Here is an 11,095-nt window from a genome sequence, read left to right as displayed (position 1 = left end):
CTCCGTATCATTAAAGCCTCTCATCTCTGTCCCGCCGCTCCCGGCTGCGTCTCTCTGGACGGATGTTGCTGCCGCCGCCCCACAAAACGCCACGGCCAAAAACTCGGCTCTCTTCCTTCTCATTCACTAAATTCTGCAGTGCCAGGACAACAGGGGAGAAAAATAATAATAATATCCACATGCCCTCTCTCTCTCTCTCTCTCTCTCTCTCTCTCTCTCTCTCTCACACACACACACACACACACACAGGAGCTTGGCGTGGCTGATTAGCAGCGCTGCGCTCAAATGATCGCTCAATGTTCAGTTGTAAGAATGCTGCTTGATCAGTTCTTAAACGAATCATCGACGCTTGAAAAGCTGCAGATTCTGAACGTTGTTTGTGAGTTCTGCAAACACTGAAGCGCTGCGAGACGTCGTTCTGTCCTCTTCTGCGCATGCGGGACACTTCTGGGTGGTATTCCGTTCAGACGGGAGATCACATACAAGTCGCATTTCAATGCAAATGTGAACGAACTCGCAAAAAAATCGGATTCCACAAAAAATTCCGAGTTGAGCATTCGGCCCTGCAGTGTGAACGTAGCCTCAGATGGAACCTGATCTATTTCAGACAAGCCACCCAACACAGGAGCAGGGCTGGGGTTGTTCCTCATGCAGCTTGGGACAGAAAACGGTCCTAAAAGAAAAGCTACATAAAGCCTCTACTTATTTGTGCTTCTACTTTGGGAAAATGTAGTTACAGTAGTTACATCTGTAGTTACAGTAGTTACATCTGTAGTTACAGTAGTTACATCTGGCCATCATTACACAAAGGCATTAGCATTTAGCAGTGGCGGACCGTGCATTTCACACTAAGGCCTTCAGAACAGATCCGCCTGAACCAACATATCCAGAAAATGTTCTGTACAAGAGAAGAGTACAAGTACTTGAGAGGACAGATGGACTTAAAAAAACCTTACTTTAGAACAACTCAAAAAAGCATGTGTATAACCAGGTGTGGTGTGGACCGATGGAATAATTTAGAAAATGATATTAAAACCTGTAAGGAACTGGGGCAATTTAAAAAGACATATAAAACTTATTTTATGCGGAAATATGCAGAAGAATTAAATGGCTAACACCTGAGAAAGACTTACTTAATGAGTACACTGCTGTGCAAATTGTTTGCAGTTTTTTTGTTGCTATCCTTAAATTGAATGAGCACGCTATTTGTGCAAATTGTTTTGTTTTCTTCTACTTTGGATTGTTGATTGTGCAGGACGGGGGGGGGGGGGGGGGGGGGGGGGGGGGGGGGGGGACGAGACGACTGTTATAAGTTCTTTGAACTTCCACCTGCTCCCTTTGAGTACCACCATTGTATTTTTGTTTGTTGATGTGATTTTGATTTGTTTTTATTTTATCATGTTACTCAAATAAATTTAAAAAAAAAAAAAAAAAAAAAAAAAAAAGGTGAAACTAAACAAATCCAATGTATTCCTGTGTACAGCAGAACACAAATACACAACTGTGTACCATTTCGCTCTGGCTGCTATTGATACTAAGATAGCATTAACATCTGGTACAACCGGAGTTAAAGGAATGATGCTGACATTTTTTTTTTTTCCTCGGGTCCTGTGCAAATCTGTACTTCTTTGTTCCTGGTTTCAAAACGGGATTTCTTGGTGTGGTGTTTGGAGACACACATGGCACTCCTTGTTTCAGCAATGACTGAACCACTGGTCTGATCCCCAGTTCTTTTTCCTTTGATAAGAGATACTGTTTAACACAAACAGGATATTTCACATAGTTAATTGTTGCTTGATAAGGTTCCACAGCCAGCAATCCTACATGATTTGCAAATACAGATTTTCTTCTCCTTTCTAACAAATCCACAGAAACATTACCAAAGAACAAAATATGACAACCCCTTGTAAGAGCAGCATTTATATCAGAACAAAGAAAGAACAAAATAAAGTGCTTAGTTTAAGAAACAAATACAAACATCAGCTTTACACACCTTTTCCTGTTGCAATTTCTTTTCTGAACAGTCTCAACCAGCTGCACAAGAAAACAGAATATCAACTCAATGTACATTTTCTCACTCTTTTTCTACTCTGACAGACAGTAATGCACGCAGTTTCACACACTCCGTACTGCAGTTTGCGCCGCTGTTTTAGGTGGTGAAAAAGATTAGTTGTGCGTCAACTCTTGCCTGTATCTGGTTTATAGCACTCCCTACATATAACGTGACTCTGTTGCTCATCCGATACTTTAAAACTGAACCATCTCCGAATTACTGAGCCACTGTTTTTTTTCTTTTACTGAATGGGATTTTTATTGGGGTGTTGTTTGGGACACACATGGCACAATGACTCCTCGTTTCAGCACTGATTGAACCACTGGTCTGATCACCATGTGTTTTTCCTCTGATCAGGGATACTGTTTTAACAAACAGGATATTCCGCATAGTTAATTGTTGCTTGATAAGGTTCCATACCCAGCAGTCCTACATGATCTGCGTGCAGTGTCCACAATTTAGATGGAACAGACGCTCAAACTGATGGAGGTTGTAACAACACATCCAACTGAACTTCTGCTTTCGTTGTATTTTGCAGGATTCTAATGAACAAAAATGCAAAGTGTCCTCATCATACGAGCAAACAATAAAATTATGGTTGCTATCTTCATCATCTGGTTGTCTGTGAAGAAACTGGTAACAAATGTCAAGCATTTTAGTCCCAGTGATCATTTGTAACTGCACTTTGAAGTTTTTACGATGGGTCAGGTGTTGAGGAGATGAGTAGGAGCAAGACAGACGGATAGAGGGGGGTGAATTTATATTGTACTCAGAGATGACAGAAAAGCGTGCCATGAAGAAAGTCAGGGTAGAAGATGTGAAAGATTTTTTATCATCTCAAGACACCTGTACTCTGCATAAACCGGCCAGGGTACATTTTCCAAGGAACAGAGTTTTTGTTACAAGACCTCTCAAACAGTTTCAGGCAGACCTTTGTGATAGGAAGACGGACTCACCTTTCCTCCTCTCCTCTCATTCATCCTCTGGTTGTCTATGAAGAAACTGGTAACAAATGTCAAGCATTTTAGTCGCTGACCCAATGATCATTTGTAACTGCACAGATGAATGGTTCAGTGTTTCTGTGCACATCTTTTAATAATAACATCAGTCCCTCTGGAGAGAGACAAACAGTATTTGTGGACTTTCTACTAATTCATCCTTCTTCACTACTCTGTCCGAGAATGGTTTATCTACTGGTCTGCTTGATAGAATGCTAATGTTCTGATTCCCTCTATTGTGAACAGTCAAGTCACCACATCAACATTTAGAAAAACAGAGGCTGCTTTCTGCCAAACAGTGAAATACTGTCCTACCGTCTGATGTATGTTTGGAATGTTTTACTGTTACTCACTCTGGAGCACAAATTCTATATAATCTTAATTTTGATAGCATATCTTTTTCCTAAATCACAAACACATGTTGAAATTTCCAGCCATCTCTCTCAACCGGTAACAGTTTTGACAGCGGTTCTCTTGGTGGGACTCCAGAAATGCTGACAGTTTGAACAGTGAACTTAATGGACAGTATATCTCCTGTTGATGAATACAAGAGAGAAATGCACCTACATTTCCGAGAAACTTTTTTGGTTTCCCTTTAATGTTTAAACAAATCTTTGGTATTTCTACCGCTGTATTTGAAACTTGTGCCTGAATAACCATCATTATTATTATTATTTGATCACCGTCAGCGTCCCAGTTCTGACGGCCGCTTCATTGTGTAGAAGTTTTTCTCCACAGAAAGGAAACTGCTCTCTGTTCTGGTGTAATGTTTGTCTTTGGTACTTGTTGAGTTTTGGCCTTGATTCAACACTTGTGGCACTCCGGTGGGTCTAGCTACTTTCGCTTCATCTCTTTTTTTTTTCCTTTGCTCACAGTCTCTGGTAATGGCATGCATCATTGAGGTTTCTTGGCCCTTGCCAGTTTTTGATCATTAGTATTATTATAATAACCCCGGCCCCTAAATCGTCGTTGATTTGGTCTCATCCTGTCTCGTCCTCATCCTCTGAAGCCTGGTAGTGTTGATACAAAAGGTCTATACTCTCCCAGAGTTGTGTATTGTACAGCATGAATCTTAGATTTTTTTTTTTTTTGATTTGCAAACAATCCAGTAGCATCTAATTCTCTCGTCCTTTTCCGTAATTCCACAGGACTCATTGAAAACACGTCAGGGGCTGCTAATTCTTTAAAGTATCAGGATCCTGTGTTCCCAGTCCATTAATGATCATTGACACAAAGAAAGGTTCAGCTTTATGTGACACTTTTAATTTGACCTTTTCTTTCCGACAATTAAGGAATCTTTCTGCATATTCAGACACCTGTTCATCAGTCCGTTCTTACAGTGAAGTACTTGTGTTATCACATCTGCTAAAGTAAGAAGCTTTTCCTTAACTTTGTCATGTATCGTTCACCATAAAGTCCACTCATTTGAGAACAGGAATTCCAGAGTAGTTTTTCAGCATGATCTATTTGCACAGGGGGGGTTACTGACTCCATCGTAAGAATAAAGATTGCTTCACTAAGGAGCAGGAAATGGTTGTAGTACAGGCCTGCAAGAACGCCCCGGAATACAACTGGCCCTCAAAAAACAGCACAACGGGTCGATACTCAGATGCTTTAAAGAACATTCTGTGAGAAGACACGGAACGAGGGAATCTGATCTAACTTATCTCTTCCATCCGTTTGTCAACTTCTCTGATTGACCTGACCAGACTAAATACACATCGGGAAAAAGCTCTCTGGAAAACCACAAAAGCGTCAAGTGATGCAAACAAATGGCTTTAGCACCTCTGCATGGTGAGGCTGTAAGGCCTTATTTGTACTCACTTCCAGAATCAGCACCTGTAGCGAGCTGCAAACACTCACAGCCAGACCGAGCGTCTCTACAGGCCTGATGTGCTTCTCACCTCCAGAGAATCATCGTCAGCATCCAAGTTCCTTCAACTTCCTCAAATCAGACACAAAATACGCGTCTCTGCCTTCTTCACCTGGACAGGACGCCAGACTGTCAAATGACTTCCTCAGATCAGAACACACACACACACTTACGGTTGGGTCGTAAATGGTTCCTCAGATGAGGGCAGGTCGATGAAGGGGGGTAGAATGCTTTTTTCAACCACTGTTTTTTCAGTCATGTTATTTCAGAAACACTGAAAGAAAACCAGATTTTTTTTTTGTTGTTTTATTTAAAAAAACACACACAAAGCAATTTTTCTACCAAGCAGGAGGGAAGAAGGAATGGTAGGACATGAAACTGAAAAGGTACAAGAACACACAACTTAAAGTTTCTTCAAAATTAAGAATAGTATGCCCAGCTACAAAGAAATGATGACGTGCAAAACTAAAAATAAGATTAGATGGAAAAAACAAGACTGAACACATCAGGACAGCTCCAGGCCTGCCTCAGTTCTAGAGGTGTGCTGATACATCGATTATTAGATTAATCGTGATGCGACACATAATGATTCGATTACGATTCATAAATATTTAAAATCGATTATTTTTCATAATAACTAGACGCCAGGAGCACGGACGCCACTTGCGGAACCAAAGTATTGTTCCTGCGCACCACCCGGACATCTGTAGTGACGGACCGGTTAATATGGCGACAGCTAGCTCTTTAGCTACAGTAACAGAGTGTGAGATTCATTCTTCTGGATTAAAAGCTAGTGCTAAATGCCAACGCTGCTTTTGCTAAAGAGAAAATCATTCAAAGTTCTCGTCCACAACATATTCATCCAATAGATATTCGTCCATTTTACGCTACACTGGAACAAAAAGCACCGTGTGTCGCCTCATGTAGCCCCGGAAACAATGAGCCGTACTGCGCATGGCACGGCGCCGTAAACAAAGCTTTCAGTTCAGAGGTAAACAAAACAACCAAAACATTTATCTCTGTAATATGCCTGAAAGAAGTCCAGAGGCGTTTGGCAGCATGACGATGTTTATTCCAAGAGCAGGGATCAGAAACATGCGTTAGCATCGGCAGTCGAAAAAACACGCACACAACAACACTGCAGCTCCCGTAGCTCCCGCTGACGTCACACTACCGCCTAGACATATAGACATAGATATCTAGATGTAGGTGTCTAGATATGCTGAACGCCAAGTAGTAAATTCAAATTGAACATATATCTGCATATATGACATATCTGCTATTGTTTGCACTTAAGGGAGGTAACTGTTGATCTTTTGTCAACAGGGGCAGCCTTTTGTTGTATTGATTCTTTAGGCCACAGCTACAGGCACAAAGTTTATGCCATGGTTGCTGATGGACCACTTGACATCAATAAAAAATACTTTTTTTGGATTTGAATTTGTTTGATTACTTTGATTTATGTATACCGAGAAACAGCTGTACATTGTTTCAAAGTATGAAACAATGTACAGCTAACATTAAAATCTGTTCGGATAGTAAAAGGCTACAATCATACAATATTGCACGCCCCAGCTGCCGAACAGGACAAGGGGAAAAAAAAAAAAAAGATTTATGTATACCGAGAAACAGCTGTACATTGTTTCAAAGTATGAAGTGGGCACTAAGTGAGGGGGGAAAAAAATGCACAAAAAATCATGATAATCGTTTTTATCATTAATATCGTGATAATCGTTGAATAATCGAATCGTAGCACCCTGAATCGTAATCGAATCGAATCGTGAGGTGCCTTAGATGGCACACCCCTACTCAGTTCTCATTCCAGCATTCTTTCACAATTCCAAGCTCACCAATTTTCACAACATCCAGCCCGATCAGATTGTCGTACACATCTGCAAAAGTTTCCACAAACTTTTCTTTTCATCTCATCTCTCTCAGCAAAGTCTCTGCCACAGTTTTGACTCGCATATCGTCGATTTTAATGTTGCGCATGAATAACAAACATTGAATAGCAGGAATGAAACGGTCGGTACACAGTTTTTCCATCAGACGGCGAAAGTGAGTTTGATAGAAATATTCGTCCACCTGCTGTAAACAAGGATGCTGTTTCTCATTCGGATGTCTGATCTGACGGACATCCGTAGCAAAGCTCTTCCCGGTACTTGTGAGTCACAATGTCCAGCAGATGGACGGCCGCTGTTTTGACGGTTTTGATGATGGCCGAGGGCATCCACCCATCCAGCTCATCCTCGGATTCCTCAACCTCTGGAGTGTCAGGAGGCGAAGATGCTCCACAAAATCCTCAGAGTCGGGGATTTGGGATTCATCCACTTGAAGGTCTCCACCGTCACCGCTCACCTCCCTGCTGCGATCCTCATCATCTCCCAGGGACCCTGGATCCGGGTCACAGGTCTCGGGAATGGTGTACAGCGATAGAGAGGGACCTGGCTGAGAGTCAGGGTCCGGGGAAGCGAGTGAGATCAAATTCGACGATTCATCCACGAACATGTTGATCGGGTACTCCACCAACGGAGTTCTGCTCCACAGCGGATCGATGAGGACGCGAGAGCTGGTTCTACGGATACTCCTGACGTTCTCCATATCTTCTTGATGTGGAATGATCGATCGCAGTCTTTATAATGTGTGCGGGTGGCAGAAAGGTCCGGGGGGCGGGGTTAAGCAGAAAAACTGGTAGGATCGTGGACGTGGTGAACTAAAAGCTGGAGGATTGAATGGAGGCCGAAGGAAACAGGTTTTTTTCTTTCCAGTAGCAGCAGCTGCGAAAAAGTGAGCCGATTTTATCGTCCGGTCCTCCAAACCTTTCCTTCCATGCGACCAGCGGGACATTTAGCAATGTATGGAATACTCCGCAGCTGGTATTAAAGGTCTCCAAAAAAAACTCCTCCGAGCCTTTTTTCCCTTCGTAGCAACAAATGCAGGCGCTAAAGCACATAGTGCCTGAAACACCCGCTCTGGACGGCCACGCAATGCTGTACAGCACTTTTTTTTTCCATGAAGGAGACCCTGTTTGTGCATCACCCTCCACGGACTCATGCTTCAGAGGCCGACCTGGTGTCAGCGCTGGATCGACGGGCTTTGCGCCACCTTCATCAGGGTTTGCCCGAAAATGTCGAACAATCATGTGATACAGTACACCCCAGTCGTTGGAGATCAGCATCGCTATAGAAGGTACAGCTCCCTCCTTTTCACCCTCACCTCACTGATAGAGGCAAAGCTCCCCCGTCGTGTATTTGAACACGTAGCCCCATGCACCACGCCGTCCGTAAGGTTTTAGCGGCCATTCTTCCTTCAGCGATTCCAATGGACGGAGCTGGGTCCGAAGCAGATGCATCACATGCTTCTTGGGCGCATTCGGGATGATCGGCGTCTCTTCGTACACCATGATCGGTGTGTCCCGGATGATCAGTATGTGAATTCTTTCCTGAGCCATTTTTTTTCTTCCAAAATCTGTATTTTTTAATTGGAGTGATCCAACATGGGCTTGATGTATTTAATGACGCGTATAAATAGAGCCCCTTCTCTAGGGAGGGCGAGAGGAGGGCCCACAGGACTTCAGCGTTTCTTTTTTTCTCCTTTCCCCCACCTCCACTGAGTCAGCATGGGGGAGGGTGTGTGCGTGTGTGTGTGTGTGTGTTCTGATCTGAGGAAGTCATTTGACAGTCTGGCGTCCTGTCCAGGTGAAGAAGGCAGAGACGCGTATTTTGTGTCTGATTTGAGGAAGTTGAAGGAACTTGGATGCTGACGATGATTCTCTGGAGGTGAGAAGCACATCAGGCCTGTAGAGATGCTCGGTCTGGCTGTGAGTGTTTGCAGCTCGCTACAGGTGCTGATTCTGGAAGTGAGTACAAATAAGGCCTTACAGCCTCACCATGCAGAGGTGCTAAAGCCATTTGTTTGCGTCACTTGACGCTTTTGTGGTTTTCCACAGAGTTTTTTCCCGATGTGTATTTAGTCTGGTCAGGTCAATCAGAGAAGTTGACAAACGGATGGAAGAGATAAGTTAGATCAGATTCCCTCGTTCCGTGTCTTCTCACAGAATGTTCTTTAAAGCATCTGAGTATCGACCCGTTGTGCTGTTTTTTGAGGGCCAGTTGTATTCCGGGGCGTTCTTGCAGGCCTGTACTACAACCATTTCCTGCTCCTTAGTGAAGCCATCTTTATTCTTACGATGGAGTCAGTACTCTGGAATTCCTGTTCTCAAATGAGTGGACTTTATGGTGAACGATACATGACAAAGTTAAGGAAAAGCTTCTTACTTTAGCAGATGTGATAACACAAGTACTTCACTGTAAGAACGGACTGATGAACAGGTGTCTGAATATGCAGAAAGATTTCTTAAATGTTGGAAAGAAAAGGTCAAATTAAAAGTGTCGCATAAAGCTGAACCTTTCTTTGTGTCAATGATCATTAATGGACTGGGAACAGAGGATGCTGATACTTTAAAGAATTAGCAGCCCCTGACGTGTTTTCATTGAGTCCTGTGGAATTACGGAAAAGGACGAGAGAATTAGATGCTACTGGATTGTTTGCAAATCCAAAAAAAAAAATATAAGATTCATGCTGTACAATACACAACTCTGGGAGAGTATAGACCGTTTGTATCAACACTACCAGGCTTCAGAGGATGAGGACGAGACAGGATGAGACCAAATCAACGACGATTTAGGGGCCGGGGTTATTATAATAATACTAATGATCAAAAACTGGCAAGGGCCAAGAAACCTCAATGATGCATGCCATTACTAGAGACTGTGAGCAAAGGAAAAAAAAAAGAGATGAAGCTAAAGTAGCTAGACCCACCGGAGTGCCACAAGTGTTGAATCAAGGCCAAAACTCAACAAGTACCAAAGACAAACATTACACCAGAACAGAGAGCAGTTTCCTTTCTGTGGAGAAAAACTTCTACACAATGAAGAGGCCGTCAGAACTGGGACGCTGACGGTGATCAAATAATAATAATAATGATGGTTATTCATCACCTCACTGGTGTTATAAAGAAACCAAACCTCGAGAGCTACTGGAGTACGGACGAAGTGGACGCCACTCCTCACTTCAACCGCAGCATGCCGAGGAACAGGTTTCAGCTGATTTGGAGCTTCCTCCACTTTAACAATAATGCTACGCAGGATGGAACCGACAGACTATATAAAGTTCGTCCAGTGTTGGATTACTTAGTGGAGAAGTTTAAAACCCTCTATCGGCCCCGTAAAAACATTTGCATCGATGAGGGGATGATGCAGTGGCGTGGCCGCCTGTCATTTAAGGTGTACAATCCCTAGAAGCCCATCAAGTATGGCATCAAATCATACATCTTGTGTGATTCGGCAACAGGCTATTGTTACAACATGCTGCCATACGTTGGACAGTCGAGCACTTTGGCAGACACAGTGTTCTCCCTCCTGGGTGATCTTGCAGGCCATGGATACACACTGTACATGGACATTTTTTATAACTCCGTCACACTGTGTGAAAAGCTGCTCCGTCATAAGACCAACACCTGTGGGACCTTGCGAAAGAACAGAGGGGAACCTGGGGTCGTCACAGATGCGACCAAGGCTGAGCTGGGCGTCGGGGGCAAGCTTGTGCGCCACAACGGGAGGCTCGTGGTTGTGGCGTGGCAAGACAAAAGGCTGGTCAAAATGGTGTCAACCTGCCACCAGGACACCATGGAAAGGGTTGAGGTCTGGCAGAAGGGCCAGAAGCAAAGGGTCGGGCAGCTGAAGCCGAAGTGTGTGGTTCATTATAACCAATTCATGAATGGGGTAGATAAGCTGGACCAAAATATCGCTTACTACCCCTTCATAAGGACGAGTCTGAACTGGCCCAAAAAATTCACGGCCTACCTCTTTCCAAATAGCGGTGTTCAATGCCTTCGTCATCTTCAAAGTGAAGAACCGAGGAAAGAGCACAACTCTCCTGGACTTCGTGAAAGCGGTGGTGAAGGCATGGACTGCAAAAAACTATGCAGCACAGGAAGAGGAGGAGGAGGATGCTGGAATGGAGGTCCAACACACTCTAACGGCACCACTGCACGACCCACAGAGCAGGCTTGATGGGCGGATTGGGAGGCGCCGGCTGGTGCCCGTCGCAGCCACAAGCAGAAAGGAACGACCAGCAAGGAGGAGCAGGGCCCGTGCACGACGGGGCGAC

This window comes from Salarias fasciatus, chromosome 5 (genome assembly GCF_902148845.1).
Source record: "Salarias fasciatus chromosome 5, fSalaFa1.1, whole genome shotgun sequence".
In the NCBI taxonomy this organism is placed as follows: Eukaryota; Metazoa; Chordata; class Actinopteri; order Blenniiformes; family Blenniidae; genus Salarias; species Salarias fasciatus.
This window is presented reverse-complemented; position numbering follows the sequence as displayed.